Consider the following 17,581-nt stretch of genomic DNA (forward strand, 5'->3'; position numbering starts at 1 on the left):
CCAGCGACACCCACATCCCATAATCGAATTTTAAAAAGTAATTTGCTCCAATTTTATAGTGGTTTAAAGGAGCTTTTTGGATCTATTTTCTCTGATGATCTTATGATATATTTATCTCATCCCTCGTCATCTAGTAGTTGGAATATCGATTTGGCGCACTCATTCAACCCTTGGGCCTAGAAATTCGGTGGGCTGCGCCACCAGTTAGCGCCTAAAGAGGGCACTCAGTGGCTTTAGCGCCACTGGCCACACCTCCCGCGATATTTAGTGGGGTGCTAATGTCGGCGTTAGCCTGTAGCGCTGCGCTGCCACCGATGACGTCATCGGTGTGCGCAGCGCCCCGATCGCGATATTTAGTCGCGCCCGCATCTGTAACGCTGATCGCAAATCGCGCCCGGTTCACGGGGCCTACCTGTGGCGGTAGTGGCGCAAATTAAGGTGAAGGTGCGGGGTGGCCATTTTTTCGGTGGCCGCCTGCCAGCACCTCTGTCCTCGGCCTCCTGATTCCCCCCCCCCCGGGCAGTGCCGGCTGTGTCCCGAGAGCCCGGCACTTCTCCTCGGTGCCGGGCTCTTTTGCCGGCACTCGCGATCGGTCATCGCGCTGGTGCAGGCCCCTCCCCCTTAAGAAGGGGAGGAAGGCCTGCAGTACTGCAGCGCACCGTGCCGCAGCATGTGACGCTGCGGCACGTTGCGCTGCGATATTCAGTTTGAGCAACCCAAGAGGGACGCGGGGCGCCTCGAGCAGTGCCCTGCGTCCCTCTTGGGGCGCTCAAACTGAATTTCCGGCGGGCGCAACTGCTCCGTTTGCAGTGGTAATTCCGGCGCCCAGGCGAGCTTGGCGCCCCGTTTGGGGCTCCACCGAATTTCTAGGCCTTGATGTTTTAGGCTCGTGTAAGGAAGTGTCCATGTCCCTAGCAGTTTAATGAAGGCTGTAATCCTGATAACCTAGCAGGATTTAATGAAACATAAAATCTTCCCATATTATCAGGAAGACCAAATATATCCATATCTCTACGACTTTTCTATAGTGAAGCGAAGTGGCATAAATTTCTAATATTTAGCAAATGGCTGCCCCCTAGTGTTTGACCAAAATAGCTGGGCATACGGTATTGACCTGCACACAGCATAAGCTATTTGTTATATTACAGGAAAAACTGCAGTTCTCCCCTGCACCCATGCCCCCCATTTTAAAACTTTTTTTTCTTTCCGCTTAACTCTCCTTGAGTTATATCCAATTACTTGAACCATTAAATAAACAATTTGCTCCCATAACTCTAAAAAACTGCCATTAGGAAGTGCTGTACCTCTGATTTTTGTCTCTTTTTACCCAGTAACTTGCCTTGATGAACACAGGAAGTTCATGTGCAGAGAATCATAAGCAGGAACCCACATCCCAGTCGTCTCTGGCACACTACTTTGGCACATCAAAAAACTGTGCTACTCTGTGTCCCTGTTTCTACTTCAATTGTTCTGGCTTCAAGCAGGCTCGAGTAAAGTCTGTGCTCAGGATAAGTACATTTGCATACTTATTCGCAACTCCAGGTCTGAACTAAGACAGGTAGAAACATAGAAACATAGAAGATAGGAGCAGGAGTAGGCCATTCGGCCCCTCGAGCCTGTTCCGCCATTCAATGCGATCATGGCTGATCATCCAAATTCAGTACCCGGTCCCTGCCTTCTCCCCATACCCCTTTAGCCTTAAGAAATATATCCAACTCCTTCTTGAATATATTTAATGAATTTGCCTCTACTGCCTTTTCTGGTAGAGAATTCCACAGGTTCACCACTCTCTGGGTGAAGAAATTCCTCCTCATTTCTGTCCTAAATGGCCTACCCCTTATCCTTAGACTGTGACCCCTGGTTCTGGACTCCCCGACCATCGGGAACATCCTTCCTGCATCTAGTCTGTCCAGTCCTGTCAGAATTTTATAAGTTTCAATGAGATCCCCTCTCATTCTTCTAAACTCCAGCGAGTATAAGTCCAATCGACCCAATCTCTCCTCATACGTCATTCCTGCCATCCCAGGTATCAGCCTGGTGAATCTTCGCTGAACTCCTTCCATGGCAAGAACATCCTTCCTCAGATAAGACGACCAAAACTGCACACAATACTCAAGACGTGGTCTCACCAAGGCCCTGTACAACTGCAGCAAGACATCCTTGTTCCTGTACTCAAACCCTCTCGCTACGAAGGCCAACATACCATTTGCCTTCTTAACCGCCTGCTGCACCTGCATGCTTACCTTCAGTGACTGGTGCACAAGGACGCCCAGGTCTCGTTGCACTTCCCCTTCTCCCAATCTATTGCCATTCAGATAATAATCTGCCTTCCTGTTTTTGCCACCAAAGTGGATAACCTCACATTTATCTCTAGGGATGACACCAGTAGTTAGAAAGGAAAATTGTGTGGAAGTGAAATTTAAAGGGTCACAATCGGAGCAAAAAATTCAGCCAACTTCTGAAAGATTTTAAAAGGCATCTCAGCTTTTGTTGACAAGACAGGACATTAAGAAGTACCAGCCTAAGATGCAGAAAAATAATAGAGCAGAGAAGCACCTGACCCCTTGTTTGATGGGTAATGAAGTTGAGGTGGTGCTGCATCAGTTGCTTACAAGAAGGATTACCCTTTGTGCTAATCCATCGCATAGGACAGCACAGTAGTGTACCTGCAAGAAGTTTCAAGCCACATGCTGAGCATTGGTGTCCTTTCAAGCCACATGCTGAGCATTGGTGTCCTTGCATCTGCAAGCCCTCTGCTGCAAGGTAGCAGCACGTGTCCTTACAGCAGTTGGCACAGCTTGGCATCTGCCTCACAGCTGACCCAGATCCTGACAAAGACAGATCTCCACCGAAATCTCTAGGTGGGTTGGCCAGAGCCCGAGAAATAATTGGTCTTGGCAGATACAGCCAAACACGCAACACTGGGTCCTGATCACCCTGACATGCCTTCTTTTGTGCAATTTCTCGCTGTATCATACAAGGCATGATATACTGTGCTTCAGAAGAACCTTCCAGCAAAATGTTTATTCAGGCATTCACATCTCATTGTAATGCCACTAGGGGTCTGCTGGCACAGCCTCCTTTGGAAAGAGGGACCTCCACTAACACTGTGTCTGTTGAGGTGAGGTACGTTAGGGTCCATAAACATAAGAGAGTCACTAATAAATCCAATAGGCAATTCAGGAGAAACTTCTTTACCCAGAGAGTGGTTAGAATGTGGAACTCACTACCACAGGGAGTAGCAAAGATGCATTCAAGGGGAATCTAGATAAGCACAGGAGGGAGAAAGGAATAGAAGGATACATTGATGGTGTTAGATGAAGATGGGTGGGAGGAGGTTTGTGTGGAGCATAAACACCAGCATGGATCTGTTGGACTGGATGACCTGTTTCTGTGCTGTAAATACGTTGTAATACCTCTCTTTGCAGATACAGAGATAGAGGTGCCAGCGGGAGGGTGTGGAGTATTTCTCAGGGCAGCCTGACCTGCCTCGCACCCCTTCACAGCTCGTCTTCCTCCACATATGTCAGTCAATAGGACCCCTATTAGCAAATATTGGTGCCAATGAAGAAAGTTGGGGAAACCAAAAAAAAAAAGTAATGACAACCGGCACAAAGGCTTATGAAAGCCTGTGCCACCAGGGAAAATTATAAGGGCTTTTAAAAAACCTGAAAAATTTATCTTTAATATATGCAGGCCTATTAAAGGCCTTCCTGTCTGCAGGTTTGTCTGAGACTCCCCTCATGCCAGGTTCCATTGGTGTGCTGGGAAGACAGCATCCAGCATTACAGGAATTGGTCCTTTGTCATAAGACTGTTCTCAAGGCAGGGGTTGGGGCGGTCTTCACCCAGGTGCTGGCTTGTCTTTTTTCTTTTGAGTGCTGGCCAGCTGCTACATGTTTCTAGTATTTTCTCGTTGCTTTTGCGTTGTTCTACTTTTGGTTTAGGATCTGGGGGCCAACTCCTGGAATTTGTTTTCCATAGCTACAGGGGATGAATTTGACAGCATGGATGCTGGTGAACAGTTCCAATTTGGAGAAGCAACAGTACAGAGGCAGCTTCTTTGTATGTTTTTACTTCAGATTTCCAGTTTGTTATATAACCTATTTTCACACCCTTTTGTTTGTTTAATGTCTCACAAAAATGATGATCTTATAAGACCATAAAAGTTATTAATGCCATTATCTTCCTTCTCCCTCTTATTTTTTGTTCAGTTCTTATTAAGGGTCTCATAATAGATTAATTTAATTGTTAAGGACCAGCATAAGGTCTATAATTATAACTACAGTATAAAGCTCCAGAATTAAAATCTGACCATGTCCCCCACCTCCAGGAAACTATGAACATTGTGTAGCTTTGCAAAAAAGGAAATTACAGTTACTTATTTGTAAATCAGTAATATTTATTTTCAAAACGTACATCGGAACCATTTTATTATGAAATGTCCAGCTGCTGTAATTAGGAACTTCAGCTGTAATTTGTTTTGCAACCAATTTTTAAACCTGGAGACAAGGGCACATAATTTCTGTAGGAAAGCAGTTGCAGACGTGTCTGGATAATGAAAGTCAACCCACTCGAGAGACTTGAGCACAAAAATCTAGGCTGACACTCCAGTGCAGTGCTGAGGGAGTGCTGCGCTGTGGAAGGTGCCGTCTTTCGGAGGAGAAGTCAAACCGAGGCCCCATCTGTGCTCTCAGGTGGACGTAAAAGATCTCATGGCACTATTTCAAAGAAGAGCAGGGGAGTTATCCCTGGTGTCCTGGGCAATATTTATCCCTCAATCAACATAACAAAAACAGATTATCTGGTCATTTTCACATTGCTGTTTGTGGGAGCTTGCTGTGCGCAAATTGGGTGCCGCGTTTCCCACATTACAACAGTGACTACACTTCAAAAGTACTTCATTGGCTGTAAAGTGCTTTGGGATGTCCTGAGGTCGTGAAAGGTGCTATATAAATGCAAATCTTTCTTTTCTTTCTATTGAAAATCAACCTATTCTTCCAAATTTAAATGCAAAATAACTCAGCAAGTGAATAAGGTTTATAAATATAAATATAATTCCACTATGCCAAAGAAAAAACAAGATTACTTTCTAGATTATAACTTCAAACAGTTTGTGTGAAAGAAATAGTTGTTTATTGCGTAACTGTGGCAAGAATTTATGATATTAAAAAGAAGCTTCATCACGAGACTTTTTATTCTTTTTTAGACCAGACACATTTTTACATAACCGTGGTGTTGTAGGATTTTGCAAGAATTTCAAAAATCTCTACAGCCCCGAAGATTATATTTTTCATTAAAGATAACCTGGGTAGAATATACCTTTAAAAATCCAGGGCATCAAAATGGCCGTCAGACCTCGTGGCAGAAGACAAAAGACAATCTCTCTTCAAAGCACGGGCTGACAAAAAGGACTTGAAAGGCAACCTGTGTGTCTGTGAAAAAAGGAAAATCAAAGATGGCTGTCCGGCCTCGTGGCAAAAGACACAACACAGCCTGTGTGCATATGGAAAGGAAAATCAAAGATGGCTGACAAAGGATTTAGAAAAAACCCCAGCCTCTGAAGCAATGAGGTATTTAAATTGTCAATCAAAGGCAGTTTAGGGAGCTTCACCGCAGGACAATCGATGTTTGTTTACAGGAAGTCTACAATGTTGACACAAAGGCTTAACCACTTAAAGCTGTCAATCAATTGCGATTGCGCTGACCACAGGACAATGGCTTTGTTTACACTAACATCCAAGGGCTGTTTACCCAGCAATTAAGGAAACAGACAATTTTTTTCAAACTGAGACAGCTTTATTCAACCCAGTTTAAACAAATGGGTAATTCATCCAAACCCCATCACAGTCAATGGGGACAGTTTGGATCCCTTTTGTTTAGCCCAGATACATCCGGATTTGGGCGCGAAGATTTCGGCTCCAAATGGGGTATAAAGATAGCTTCTCAGGAAGCCATCTCTCTCCCTCTCTGCCGCCTCGCTTCCGTGCTCTGCCTGCAAGGAAGAACAACTCGACAGCCCGCCCAAAGGAGTGGAATACCAGCAGTTACTTTTAAACACTGGGGTATCTCCATTTCAGGGTGGTGAAGAATCTAAGACCGCAAGGGCACGGAGCAGGCGTTCTCTGGTGAGCATAGATTTTCTGACCCATTACAAGGCAACTTAGATAGGTATTTAGGGGTGGGAATTAAGGGGAATTTTTGTTAAATTGTGATTTTAGTCAATTTTCCCTCGTGTCTGTTTTCTCCTCCCCTACTAAGCAAAAGTGTATTGCACTAGGTAAAAAGTGCTGTATTTAAGCAAAAGAGGGCTGTAGTAGACTATAAGTGCTGTATTTAAGTAAAGGAGTGTTGTACTAAGCCAAAGAGTGCTGTAGTAGACTAAAAGTGCTGTATTTAAGTAAAAGAGTGTTGTACTAAGCCAAAGAGTGCTGTAGTAAGTAAAATGTGTACTGTGTTAAGTATAAGTGTTGTATTAAGCATAGGAGTGCTGTATTGATTATTTTCAATTTTTTCCTTTTATTTCAATAAATACTGATCTGTTTTGCACCCAACCACGAGTCTCGTTTTTGTCTACATCGCTGCTGAATAAGTCCGGCGGTCAGAACCAGGAAAGGGGAGTGATTCGAAACCGCACGGGGCTCTGGAGCAGCTCAGAGACTTCTGACTGGCCAGAGGCAATAACCCCAAACCCCCATCAATTCCTACAAAATGGCAACTGCGGCAGGACCATCGGCAACGGTGTGCGATGTAGCAGATGGTGGTTTGGGTCTGGAGAGAGCAGCAGTTTGGTTTTTCTTTTTATCACCCCACTGATCTGTTTGTGGTTAGGTGCCTGCAGGCTTGGGGAAATTACCCGCAGGCTTAGGGAATCTAGAGCAGAGAGTTGGGATAGGGAAAGGGAGGTTGAAGAATACCAGGCCAAGATGGAGTGCCTGGTGATCCAGTTTAGTGAGGGCAAAAGCCACACGAGGCACGAGTCAGAGTACCTGAAGTGCCTAGTTGCAGAGGCCAAGAGCAATGAGATGAGGGTGCGGGAGGAGAATGCCCGCCTCATACAAGAAATAAAAGAGCAGGAGGAAAGGGTTAGGGAGGTAAAGGCAGCATATAAGCTGGCCTGCGAGCGAGGGTTTGAGGAAGCAGATCATGGTCCCTGCAGAGCAGAGATAGAAAGCTTGAATATGGCTTTAAAGAGGGCAAAGGGGATGATATGCCTGATCAGCCTGAAGGCAGGTCAATCGGATTTTACCGGCAACCCAAATAAAACCGTCCCACAGGCAACACCCAGGAAAAGGTTGGTCAGGGAATCAGAGGTCCCACGACCGCCACCCACGGCTCTGAGCTTTCAGGAGCTCTGGCAGCAAAGGGGGGCGGAGGATGAGGTGGTAGAGACAGGGATTTCCTTCGCCTCGGTCGAGTCACTATTGGAGGCAGTGCGGTCTCTTCTGACTGGCCAGGGGAGAGTAGCAGCCACCACCGGTGCTTTGACCCCGTCTGCCCCATCCCACTCCCAGCAATGGCTAGAGCCAGCGCAGCCTGTCGACCTGTGTCCCCGCAAAAAAGCTGAGGGGAGCAGGCCCTATGATAAGATGGGGGTGAACATGGGGCAGGGGAGATATTCGGTGGACACTGGAGCCTCCAGCACGGTGGTCCACTCGGAAGACCTGACCAATTCCCCCTGGTCTAACAAGGTCCCATTTAGCTTAATGGGACCCACAGGGAAACAGGTAGCTGGGAGTGAACCTGAGGTCAGAAATCCCCAGCCCACAGTGGGTACAAGCTCACAGGCTGCACAGGCAGGCGCTGTGGCTTGTGCAAGGGGAGGAGCCATTCATGACCAGTGTAAGTTGTTCAAGCAGGGGGACAGGGAAGGAAAGTTCTGGGACCCCTGTAGAGCAGGTCCGGTAGCAACAATCCGGGACAAGGGAGGCACACAGAGGATAGCTTTGGCCCCGGACCAAAAGCAGGTCCAGGCCCAAGATTCCACATTTAAGGCCGCCCTGGTGAGGGAAAAGGATTTTGAACAGGATTACTGGCAGGCTGCCAGTTATATTAAGCAATGCAGGTTGGTTGAGCCGGGGGCAGGGAAACAGGTAGCTGGGATTGTACCTGAGATTAGAAAGCCTCAGCCTGCGGTGCGTACACACACACAGATTGCACACGCAGGCGCAGTCGCGTGCGTGAGGGGAGAGGTTCCCCAGCACTTGGCCTGAGCGATTCCCCCTCTCTTGTGGGACTCTGGGGAGGAGCCTGAACCAGGTTTTAGACCTGAAGGGGAGGGCTCTCAGCCGCCGGCAGCCGGTGGCAAGGGATTGCCTGTCCCCAGCCCAGGTTTGGGAAGGGAGGGACCCGAAGGAGGAGGTCCCCAGCCAGCAAGGAGTGTGACCCGAGCTAAGGGTCTGCTCGCCGGGGTAGCCCCACCAGCGACACTCCCTAGGAGATCTCTTCGGGTACCCCAGCCCAAGAAAGTATTGTCACCAGCTTTTCAATGGAATACGGCAGGCTCCCGAGTCAGGGAGAAGCCAACAGGGGGAAGCCAAAAGGCAGAAGTCCCCAACCAGCAGCCATAAGCTGCGAGGGACAAGAAGTTGGAATCAGTCCAGCCACGCCGCAGGGAGCAGCCTGTGGCAGCCCAAACAGGGATTAGGCTGGCCGCCCGAAGACGGGCAGCACTTGTATATAGCTTGTTCAAGTAATGTGTATAGAGGATTAAGGTTAGAATGTGTTCATTTTAATTTTATATTGCAATTCAGTAGTGGTAATAACTAGTGTATAAGTTTTAAGTATAGTACCATTCCAGAGTGTCTGTGAGTCAAGGTCGCGGGACCTGATCACACTCCCCCGAGCCAGGGGACCTGGCTAGACGTTTTTTCTTTAAGTCTTTTTCAGAGTTCCGGAAGGTACAGAGAACCAGCGTGTCTTTGGATGCTCAAGGAAGGAGCACTCCTAGCCCACGATGGGAGGGGTCTGCAGGAGGCAGATGCCCACAACATTTAAGCTGCTATTTGGAAATTCGATTAAGATTAATGGTTTACAAAAGCTTGTTAATTATTATATATATCTTGTATTAGGTACTGGTCCCAACTCCAAAGGAGATAATGTGTGAATTTAGTTCCTAACTGAAAGATTGTACTACTTGTTTGGAGTTAATTGGAACAAATTGCATATGCCTATGAATTGTTGTGTTTGCAGATTGTGAAAATTTAAAATACATTTATGGCTGAAGAATAGTGCCATTTAATAAAGTGTCAGGCAATTGCATTTTAATAAAAAAAAGGGAAACTTGTTTTCTTCCATTTATATTTTTAACAGATATGTTTTGGCTTGGTGGTAATCCCATTGAAGATGTCGTATCATGTTAAAAAAATGTCACAAGTGGTGCAGGGGCATTGGACCCCTCCACGCTTGAATTATTGTGAATACAAGTGGTACAGGGGCATTGGACCCCCTCCATGCTTGAATTATTGTGAATACAAGTGGTGCAGGGGCATTGGACCCCCTCCATGCTTGAATTATTGTGAATACAAGTGGTGCAGGGGCATTGCCCCCTCCATGCTTGAATTATTGTGAATACAAGTGGTGCAGGGGCATTGGACCCCCTCCATGCTTGAATTATTGTGAATACAAGTGGTGCAGGGGCATTGGTCCCCTCCGTGTATTGATTATTTAACTAATCTTGTTTTTCTGTCAATAGATGCCTACCGTGTACTGCGATTCTCTCTGGGTAGGGGAGATGGAGGTGTCGGGGGATCAAATATAGATTTAGATAAGTATAAGGGAAGGTTGTTTGTGGGGGGTCAGAAATTATTGCTCACCTTTGGACAGGATACTACAAGCAAGTTTTAGTATCCGATGGGGGACTGTAGGATTTTGCAAGAATTTCAAAAATCTCTACAGCCCCGAAGATTATATTTTTCATTAAAGATAACCTGGGTAGAATATACTTTTAAAAATCCAGGGCATCAAAATGGCCGTCAGACCTCGTGGCAGAAGACAAAAGACAGTCTCTCTTCAAAGCAGGGGCTGACAAAAAGGACTTGAAAGGCAACCTGTGTGTCTGTGAAAAAAAGGAAAATCAAAGATGGCTGTCTGGCCTCGTGGCAAAAGACACAACACAGCCTGTGTGCATATGGAAAGGAAAATCAAAGATGGCTGACAAAGGATTTAGAAAAAACCCCAGCCTCTGAAGCAATGAGGTATTTAAACTGTCAATCAAAGGCAGTTTTGGGAGTTTCACCGCAGGACAATCGATGTTTGTTTACAGGAAGTCTACAATGTTGACACAAAGGCTTAACCACTTAAAGCTGTCAATCAATTGCGGTTGCACTGACCACAGGACAATGGCTTTGTTTACACTAACATCCAAGGGCTGTTTACCCAGCAATTAAGGAAACAGACAATTTTTTTTCAAACTGAGACAGCTTTATTCAACCCAGTTTAAACAAATGGGTAATTCATCCAAACCCCATCACAGTCAATAGGGACAGTTTGGATCCCTTTTGTTTAGCCCAGATACATCCGGATTTGGGCACGAAGATTTCGGCTCCAAATGGGGTATAAAGATAGCTTCTCAGGAAGCCATCTCTCTCCCTCTCTGCCGCCTCGCCTCCGTGCTCTGCCTGCAAGGAAGAACAATTCAACAGCCCGCCCAAAGGAGTGGAATACCAGCAGTTACTTTTAAACACTGGGGTATCTCCATTTCAGGGTGGTGAAGAATCTAAGACCGCAAGGGCACGGAGCAGGCGTTCTCTGGTGAGCATAGATTTTCTGACCCATTACAAGGCAACTTAGATAGGTATTTAGGGGTGGGATTTAAGGGGAATTTTTGTTAAATTGTGATTTTAGTCAATTTTCCCTTGTTGTGTCCGTTTTCTCCTCCCCTACTAAGCAAAAGTGTATTGCACTAGGTAAAAAGTGCTGTATTTAAGCAAAAGAGGGCTGTAGTAGACTATAAGTGCTGTATTTAAGTAAAAGAGTGTTGTACTAAGCCAAAGAGTGCTGTAGTAAGTAAAAAGTGTACTGTGTTAAGTATAAGTGTTGTATTAAGCATAGGAGTGCTGTATTGATTATTTTCAATTTTTTTCCTTTTATTTCAATAAATACTGGTCTGTTTTGCACCCAACCACGAGTCTCGTTTTTGTCTACATTGCTGCTGAATAAGTCCGGCGGTCAGAACCAGGAAAGGGGAGTGATTCGAAACCGCACGAGGCTCTGGAGCAGCTCAGAGACTTCTGACTGGCCAGAGGCAATAACCCCAAACCCCCATCAATTCCTACAGTGTATCTTACTATCCTTGAGAACTGCTTCTTTCCTACATCCACAAACATAATAAAAACGAAGACAAGATACAAATAAAACCAAAATCATTTGCTATAAGCAAACTCTTACAATTTGTTATAAACAGTGTTCAACATGTTTTTTATTCCACTTTTAATTTCAACAACAATTTAAGTCGTTAGTTATCTAGCAGATCCTGGAGTTTGTTTTCTCAGGCTGCAGGGGATGAAGTTGGTTTCATGAATACTAGGGATCACATATCCTTCCACCTAATGAAGTATGAATTACAGTTTGTCGAAGAACAAGATATGCCCCTTTAATTTTGCATTAACAAAAGATAGATTTGTGAATAGAGTACATAGACGAAATTATAATTTAAAATAGAGAAAAATGTTCATTTATTTGGTAAATTAATGTCTTTAAAAAGGGAACTTATTATGGACAAATCTGACTTGATTTGAGGTTCCTTTGCATTCTATTACACTACAATTGGACATTATCAAAAAGGCTTGCTGTCTGTCCATGGAGATATGAAGCACCGAAGGACAAAGGATTAATACTGTGGTTGTACTACAAATCAGAGACTGGAGCAGCACCAAAAATCAGCTAAAGGTCATATTCTACAATGAAATATAGGCCCGGAATCTGCGTTCGCTGTCATTACCCCTTTGTTAATGGCCCTGAAAAACAAATGTTAATTTTGTGGAGTGCCAAATTTCTCCATTATAATAAAAATTACAATTTTTAAGGAACATATTTATTTCAGGTTTACCTTTTTCCCATGTGAGACCCTCAATCTTTGTTTTGCTCTCTATAACATTTTTAAAACGTCAGAATAAAAGGAGCTTCTTCACTTCCTGGTTCCTGGTCTATGAGAATTCAGCATTGTGATTGGCTGCTTAGACAGCTTGTTAACATCACTACACTGCACTGACCTCAATTGCACGTCAAAAAAGCCAAACTTCTCGCCACAGAGATCGCGAGATTTTTCTAGGCAGCTTTCTTAGGGCCAGCGGCGAACACCTTTGCCTTGAGGAGACCCTGCAGCAATGTTTTGGGGCTGAGATGATTGGCCTCCAACAACCACAACCATCTTCCTTCGTGCTAGGTATGACTCCAGCCAGTGGAGAGTTTTCCCCCTGATTCCCATTGACCTCAGTTTTACTAGGGCTCCTTGATGCCATACTCAGTCAAATGCTGCCTTGATGTCAAGGCAGTCACTCTCACCTCACCTCTGGAATTCAGCTTTTTGTCCATGTTTGGACCAAGGTTGTAATGAGGTCTGGAGCTGAGTGGTCCTGGCGGAACCTAAACTGAGCATCAGTGAGCAGGTTATTGGTGAGTAAGTGCCACTTGATAGCACTGTCGACAACACCTTCCATCACTTTGCTGATGATTGAGAGTGGGCTGATTGGGCGGTAATTGGCCGGACTGGATTTGTTCTGCTTTTTTGTGGACAGGATATACCTGAGCAATTTTTCACTTTGTCGAGTAGATGTCAGTGTTGTAGCTGTACTGGAACAGCTTGGCTGGAGGCGCGGCTAGTTCTGGAGCATGTCTTCAGCACTACAGCTGGGATGTTGTCAGGGCCCATATCCAGTGCACTCAGCCATTTCTTGATATTACGTGGAGTGAATTGAATTGGCTGAAGACTGGTTTCTGTGATGGTGGGGACCATTGTTCTCTGTAATTTATTTTGGGGCTACGTGGCTCCTTTAACAGGCTGCGCGACCAATTCAAAATACCACGCATGCCCGGTTTTTCCATTTAAAAGCCGGCGAGCCAGCTGCGTGGAACCAGTGTCAGCCATGGCTCAGTAGGTAGCACCCTCGCCTCTGAGTCAGGAGGTTGAGGGTTCAAGTCCTGCTCCGGAGACTTGAGCACAAAAATCTAGGCTGACACTCCAGTGCAGTACTGAGGGAGGGCTGCATTGTCGGAGGTGCCGTCTTTCGGATGAGACGTTAAACTGAGGCCGTGTCTGCTCGCTCAGGTGGACATAAAGGACTAATGTCCTTTAGGGAACAAAATCTGCCATCCTTACCTGGTTTGGCCTATATGTGACTCCAGACCCACAGCAATGTGGTTGACTCTTAACTGCCCTCTGAAATGGCCTGGCAAGCCACTCAGTTGTAACAGACCGCTACAAAACATAATAACAACAAAACCGGGCAGACCACCTGGCATCGACCTTGGCACTGGCTACGGACACGACAACGGCACACCCAGCACAGTTGACCCTGCAAAGTCCTCCTCACCAACATCTGGGGACTTGTGCCAAAATTGGGAGAGCTGTCCCACAGACTAGTCAAGCAACAGCCTGACATAGTCATACTCACAGAATGATACCTTTCAGCCAATGTCCCAAACTCCTCCATCACCATCCCTGGGTATGTCCTGTCCCACCGGCAGGACAGACCCACCAGGGGTGGCAGCACAGTGGTATACTGTCGGGAAGGAGTGGCCCTGGGAGTACTCAACACTGACCCCAGACCCTATGAAGTCTCATGGCTTCATGTCAAGCATGGGCAAGTAAACCTCCTTGATTACCACCTATCATCCTCCCTCAGCTGATGAATCAGTACTCCTCCATGTTAAACACCAGTTGGAAGAAGCACCGAGAGTAGCAAGGGCACAGAATGTACTCTGGGTAGGCGACTTCAATGTCCATCACCAAGAGTGGCTCAGTAGCACCACTACTGACCGAGCTGGCTGAGTCCTGAAGGACATAGCTGCCAGGCTGAGATGGATCATCCACTCAGCACTTCTGGCTGAAGATGGTTACAAACGCTTCAACCTTGTCTTTTGCACTCACGTGCTGGGCTCTGCATCATTGAGGATGGGGATGTGCATGGAGCCTCCTCCTCCCGGTAGTTGTTTAATTGTCCATCACCATTCACAACTGAATGTGGTAGGACTGCAGAGCTTTGATCTGATTTGTTGGTTGTGAGATCGCTTAGCTCTGTCTATAGCATGCTTTTTCTGCTTTTTAGCATGCATGTAATCCTGTGTTGTAGCTTCACCAGATTGGCACCTCATTTTTAGGTATGCCTGGTGCTGCTCCTGGCATGCTCTTCTACACTCCTCATTGAACCAGGGTTGGTCCTTTGGCTTGATGGTAGTGATAGAGTAAGGGATATGCCAGGCATGAAGTTACAGGTTGTGGTGGAATACAATTCTACTGCTGCTGATGGCCCACAGCGCCTCATGGATGCCCAGTTTTGAGCTGCGAGATCTGTTCTGAATCTATCCCAATTTAGCACGGTGGTAGTGCCACACAACACGATGGGGGGGGGGGGGTCCTCAGTGTGAAGACGGGACTTTGTCTCCGCAAGGACTGTGCGGTGGTCACTCCCACAACCCGCCCGCTATAAGCCGGCCGGGTGGGGCGGGGGGACTAAAAGAACAAGAATCAGAACTAAACTAAGGATCAAAAGAATGAACTTTAGTGTCAAAAATACCATCTTATATATCTGTAATTTCCAAAGAAACCTTCTCAATTCTATTAAAAAAGGGAGAAAAAAGAATTAAAGTAAACTAGCAAGAAATATAAAAACAGATTGTGAGCACTTCTACAAGTATGTAAAAAGGAAGAGAGTAGCAAAAGTAAGTGTTGGTCCCTTAGAGGCTGAGGCAGTAGAAATTATAATGGGGAATAAGGAAATGGAAGAGACTTGAATCAAATATTTTGTATCTGTCTTCACAGTAGAAGACACAAAAAGCATACCAAAAATAGTGGGGAATGCAAGGGGCTAATGAGAGTGAGGAACTTAAAGTAATTAAGATCAGTCGAGAAAAAGATGGGACTAAAAGCCAAGCAATCCCCTGGACTTATACAAAAGCAAAATACTGCGGATGCTGGAAATCTGAAATAAAAAAAGAAAATGTTGGAAATACTCAGCAGGTCAGGCAGCATCTGTGGAGAGAGAAACAGAGTTAACGTTTCAGGTCGATGGCCCTTCGTCAGAACTGGAAAAAGTTCCAGTTCCAGTTCTGATGAAGGGTCATCCACCTGAAACGTTAACTCTGTTTCTCTCTGCATAGATGCTGCCTAACCTGCTGAGTATTTCCAGCATTTTCTTTTCTTTTTCTTTTTTTTAATCCCCTGGACTTGATGGCCTACATCTGAGAGTTCTAAGAGGTGGCTGCAGAGATAGTGGATGCATTGGTTGTGATCTTCCAACATTCCCTAGATTCTAGAAAGTTGGTAAATGTAAGCCTGCTATTCAAGAAAGGAGGGAGAGAGAAAACAGGGAACTACAGGCCAGTTAGCCTGACATCAGTTGTTGGGAAAATGCTGGAATCCATCATTAAGGAAGAGATAAGAGGGCATTTAGAAAATCATAATATGATCAGGCAGAGTCATCATGGTTATATGAAAGGGAAATCATGTTTAACAAATTTATTAGAGTTTTTTGAGGATGTAACTAACAGGGTAGATAAAGGGGAACCAGTGGATGTAGTATATTTGGATTTACAAAAGGCATTCGTTAAGGTGCCACTTAAAAGGTTGTTGTGCAAGATAGGGCTTGTGGGGTTGGGGTAATACATTAGCATGGATAGAGGATTGGTTAATGGACAGAAAAGAGAGTCTGGATAAACAGGTCATTTTCAGGTTGGCAGTCTGTAACTAGTGGGGTGCCACAATGATCAGTGCTTGGGCCGCAGCTATTTACAATTTATATTAATGACTTAGATGAAGGCACCCAGTGTAATGTATCCAAGTTTGCTGACGATACAAAGCTAGGTGGGAAAGTAAGCTGTGAGGAGAACACAAAGAGCCTGCAAAAGGATATAGACAGGTTACCTGAGTGGGCAATAAGGTGGCAGATGAAGTATAATGTGGAGAAATGTGAGGTTATTCACGTTGGTAGGAAGAATAGAAAAACAGAATACTTTTAAATGGTGAGAAACTATTAAATGTTGGTGTTCAGAAAGATTTAGGTATACTCGCACAAGGAACACAGTATTAGCATACAGATACAGTAAGCAGTTAGGAAGGCATATGGCATGTTGGCCTTTATTGCAAGGGGGTTGGAGTATAAGAGTAAGGAAGTCTTGCTACAATTGTACACTCCAGAGTGTATAGGCTCAATCTCATTGAAACATAAAATTAGATAGATTTTTGGAATCAAGGGATATGGAGATCGGGCAGGAAAGTGGAGTTGAGATCGAAGATCAGCCATGATCTTATTCAATGACGGAGCAGGCTCAAGGGGCCATATAGCTTACTCCTGCTCCTAATTCTTATTAAGAAATCGCTGACAATCATCAGAAGATTTCAACCCATTTGGTGTCAATCTCTTCACACAACCATGTTGGTATAGCTGATGAACGTGAAATGAATGAACAATTGGTACCTAGATATGCCAGTCGCTCAAATACTTCCTAGCTCTTCAGGTCCTTGTTAACAAGGGGTCTCACACAGGTCCAGATAAGGCATGAGTCATATCTAGCACAAAGGAAGATGGTTGTGGTTGTTGGAGGTCAATCATCTCAGCCCCAGGACATCGCTGCAGGAGTTCCTCAGGGCAGTGTCCTAGGCCCAACCATCTTCAGCTGCTTCATCAATGACCTTCCATCCATAAGGTCAGAAGTGCAAATGTTCGCTGATGATTGCACATTATTCAGTTCCATTCGCAACTCCTCAGATAATGAAGCAGTCTATGCTTGCATGCAGCAAAACCTGACAACATTCAGGCTTGGGCTGATAAGTGGCAAGTAACATTCACGTCATGCAATGACCATCTCCAAGAAGAGAACGTCTAACCACCTCCCCTTGACATTCAATGGCATTACCATCACCGAATCCCCCACTATCAACATCCTGCAGGTCACCACTGACCAGAAACATAACTGGACCAGCTACATAAATACTTTGGCTACAAGTGCAGGTCAGAGGCTAGGTATTCTGCGGCAAGTGACTCACCTGCTGACTCCCCAAAGCCTTCCCATCATCTACAAGGCACAAGTCAGGAGTGTGATGGAGTACTCTCCACTTGCCTGGATGAGTGCAGCTCCAACAACACTCAGAAGCTCAACACCATCCAGGACAAAGCAGCCCATTGGATTGGCACACTATCCACCACCTTAATCATTCACGCTCTCCACCACCAGCACACCATGTCTGCAGTGTGTACCATCTACAAGATGCACTGTAGCAACTCGCCAAGGCTTCTTCGACAGCACCTCCCAAACCCGCGACCTCTATCACCTAGAAGGACAAGGGCAGCAGGCTCATGGGAACACCATCATCTCCAAGTTCCCCTCCAAGTCGCACACCACCCTGACTTGGAAATATAATCGCT

The sequence above is a fragment of the Somniosus microcephalus genome, chromosome 3 (assembly GCF_052327205.1).
Source record: "Somniosus microcephalus isolate GS21.2 chromosome 3, FLI_Smic_1.0, whole genome shotgun sequence".
Classification (NCBI taxonomy): domain Eukaryota; kingdom Metazoa; phylum Chordata; class Chondrichthyes; order Squaliformes; family Somniosidae; genus Somniosus; species Somniosus microcephalus.